Here is a 3,907-nt window from a genome sequence, read left to right on the forward strand (position 1 = left end):
GAACAAGTCAGGCACAAAGAAACAAACGTTGTGTGACCCTGCTTACTTAGGTGGACTCACATAGAGACAGGAAGTGGGATGTGCTTATCTGCCAGAGAAGAAAGGGTAATACATTATTATTTAATGGGGACAGAGTTTCCCTTTGGGAAGATGAAAATCAATTTCTGGAGGCCGGCAGTGGTGACGTAGGTGATGTGCGTACAGCAACGTGGGCAAAGTCAGTGTAGCTGGACTGTGCAAATAGGAGGACGGCCTGAACGTAAACCTCGTGTGCATTTTATCACAACAATAAACAATCCTGGAGTTTGTTCTTTAAAAAAAAAATAAAAATAAATGGGTTAATTTAAGATAGAAGAGCTAGTGGGACAAGCCTAAGCTAAGGCCAAGTTTTCATAATTAATAATAAGTCTCCAAGTTGTTATTTGTGAGCTGGTGCCCCCCCCCTCAAAAAAAACCAACTACATATCCCTCTGGAAAAGTATGTGAGGTCATTTCCAGAGGTTTCACTGAGAAGGGTGTTAGGATTCTGCCCTGACTCCGGCTGCATGGCCGTACGTGCACAGTTCAGGAGTTAAGCCTCAAACTCAGAGATCCACCTGTCTTTGCTTCCTGACTGCCAAAGCTAGTACCACACTCACCATATCACCAGACTCGGCTCATTTCTAAATCGTAGTGTGGTGATAGATTATGTACCCTAATAAAATTTGCCTGGAGATCAGAGAACAGAACAAGCCACTAGATTAAACATAGAGGCCAGTCAGTGGTGGCACACACCTTTAATCCTAGCACTCAGGAGACAGAGATCCATCTAGATCTCTGTGAGTTCAAAGCCACCCTGGACTACATGAGATTGATTCAGTCTAGGACAGAAACAGAGTCAGGCAGTGGTGGTAAACACCTTTAATCCCAGTATTTGGGAAGCACACACACTATTAATTCCAGCACCAAGAAGGAAGTGATGGCTGGGCAGAGAAAGGTATACAAGGCCTGAGGAGACAGGAACGGAAGGCTGCTTGGCTGGAGAACTTTCGGCTAAGGACTCAGAGACATTCAGTCAGAGGATTTGTGGAATTGGCGAGGTGAGACATGGCAGTGGCTTTGTCTCTCTGATCTTTCAGCATTTACCCCAATATCAGGCTCCAGGGATTTTTTTTAATAAGACCTTTTAACATTCAAGCTACATTGTAGAGTCTTGTCATTGTTTTCCACAAGACTCCATTATTTTACTTCTGTTCCAATTTTGGAAAGTTTTTGGTTTAGATTTGTAAGGGGGCCCCCTGGAATCTGTACTGAACACACCCAGATACCAAGTTCTCAGCACAAAGGAGATTTATTACCCCAGAGGGACAAGTCGGGGCTGGAGGGAAGGGGAACCGCTGCCTCTGGATTGGACAAAGGCAGCAGGAGGTGTGTGTGTTGGGGGGGTTTGTTTGTTTGTTTTCTGCATGAATGGGTTTTTACAGAGTAAAGGGGAAGCCTGTGATAGGGCCAGCTGACAAATGTTGATTGGACAGCTAGCCAGTGTAGGCAAATAATGACTTTTGATTGCTGGACCTTGGAGTTTAGTCTCAGGAATGAGTCAGTGGCCACCTAAGGGAATAGACCTTGGGGATAGCTGTAGGAATGTAATCTAAGGGTTGGGCAAGGGAGAGGGGAAGGCCAAAACCTGCCAGAGCCATGTTGCCATGCCCGTTAGAGAGCCCTGCAGGACTTGGTTTGATTCGTAGGTTATTTTGTTTTTTTGAAACAGTGTCTTACTACACGGCCAAGACTGGCCTGAACGTACTATGTAGCCCAGGCTGGCCTCAGACTGCCGGTGTAACTGAGGATGACCTTGAACTTCTGATCCTCCTGTCTCCACCCCCTGAGTTCTGGGGTGGAGGCGTGTACCACCACATCTTCTTCACCAAGTCTTTTGTCTCTGGCTGCCACCATTCCATTTTCCTAAGAAGATTCCCTTCCCCCACGGTCACTTAGGTTCTGTTTCTAGGGAACCTGACTAGCAGTTAGCTGTACCTCAGCATCCAAACTCATACACTGTTGAAAATCAAAATCAAAGGCAATCAATTCGTAACTAGAAATGAACAAAGGGTGTAAGTACAACTGCTCTAACCAATTGGAATGCTAGTCACCCTTGATGGTTAACCGGTGCTGGATGGTGGCACTGGTTACAGGCAGAAAAGTCACAGGCCACGGCAGAACCCAATGTTAGTTTTTAGAGCTTTATTAGGAGGGAAAGGTGGGGGGAAGAAAGAGGGGAGCCAGGCCTAGTGGGGGAGGGAAGTAGGTGAGGGAGCAGAGCAGAGAGCAGAGAGAAAACACAGAGAGAGGGTGGGGGTCTGCATCTGGCTTTTTTAAGGTGGGTACATAGTTGCCTGCGCCCGCTGTTGACATAAGATGCCAGACCCCGAGGAGTGAGAGCAAAATCCTAACATTCCAGACTTTTTGTTTATTATAAAAAAGCAAGTGAATAGGAATGGGGCATCGTTTCTCCTGGAAAAACTGCTTCCAGCTGACTTGGTGGGGGTCAGTTGGCTCTCAGGGGGGTGCAGGGAAGGGGGCCTTCTGAGGTAGACGGGCATTCTGGGATGATGGACTGGCCTGCTGCTTGGTACTCTGGCCGCTTTTGTGTCTGATAGGATGCTGGTGAGACAGGAAAAGCCTGAAGTAGATCTGACCTGCCCAGATGGACTTAAATTGGTTTCTGGAGCTTTGGAAAATTTTTTGAACATGTTAAGAAGCAACCATAAGAAAATTAGTGACCATGGTAGCGTTTAGTTCTCTGCTTATATTGATTAGTAGAGAGAGACAGAGAGATTGGAACATGTTTTTAAGATTTATCAGAGACAGATCAGTTAAGGCATCTGTTTCCTTCACTAGTTTAGCATCCAGGAGACACAGGTGATCAATTGTTGAGAGCATTTAACAATAATAGATGAATATATTAAAGTCTGTTTTTGTAGAACCCAGATGCTTTTGGATCTGGGGGTGTAAATACCTTTAGCTGTTACAGTTTCTTACTTGATGATCTCTGGACTCTATTTCTGTGGTGGTCCTGTACCATTAGCTGAGCAGTGAGTTAGAAGAGGAACTGGGGGGCAGATGGTGATGGCGCACGCCTTTAATCCCAGCACTCGGGAGGCAGAGCCAGGCGGATCTCTGTGAGTTCGAGGCCAGCCTGGACTACCAAGTGAGTTCCAGGAAAGGCACAAAGCTACACAGAGAAACCCTGTCTCGAAAAAACAAAAAACAAAAAGCTTGTGGTGCATGAGAACTTATTTCTTTGGAATTAGGGACAAGGCAGAGATCAGGACCCTGTCTGTGCATGAGGAGGAGAAGCACTGTGACAGGTCTGGAGTGAGGCACATGGAAGGAGCAATGAAATGAAAGCTTCTACCTTAGCTGCAAAATCTTTTCCCATTAAGTAACCCTGAAAGTGCAATTAAATCTGGTGAGGGGGGGTAAGGCTGTCCTCCCTACCCCAACAACAGGGAAACAAGGAGAGGTGAGACCCCAAAACTCCCAGAACCAGGTCAGTAGCTGTGGTGTCCAGAAGGAAAGAAACGGATAGCTTCCCTGCTGCGTTCTGGGTTCCCTCCGAGCCTGTGGCCAAGCCTAGGTCTGCTGGAGGTCTTAGCTTCATGTTCCTGTGCCATCTTGGTGTCTGGGGGCAGTCAACTGACCAGTTATCTTTCTAGGCAGCACTTTAAACAAGGCTCAATTGATGGCCTGGTCTGGCAGGACACACACTAGCCTGCATGGCCTTTTTTTTCTGCCCCTTATTTAAAACAGGGACCCAATGGCTTTCAGGAGCCAGTGTATGCCAGCATTTGGCAATTTTGTTCTCGGGCTTTTTAATCTCTCTCCCCTGGTACACCTTGAATGCCACAGATGACACTTTAGCCTA

The sequence above is a fragment of the Peromyscus leucopus genome, chromosome 4 (assembly GCF_004664715.2).
Source record: "Peromyscus leucopus breed LL Stock chromosome 4, UCI_PerLeu_2.1, whole genome shotgun sequence".
In the NCBI taxonomy this organism is placed as follows: Eukaryota; Metazoa; Chordata; class Mammalia; order Rodentia; family Cricetidae; genus Peromyscus; species Peromyscus leucopus.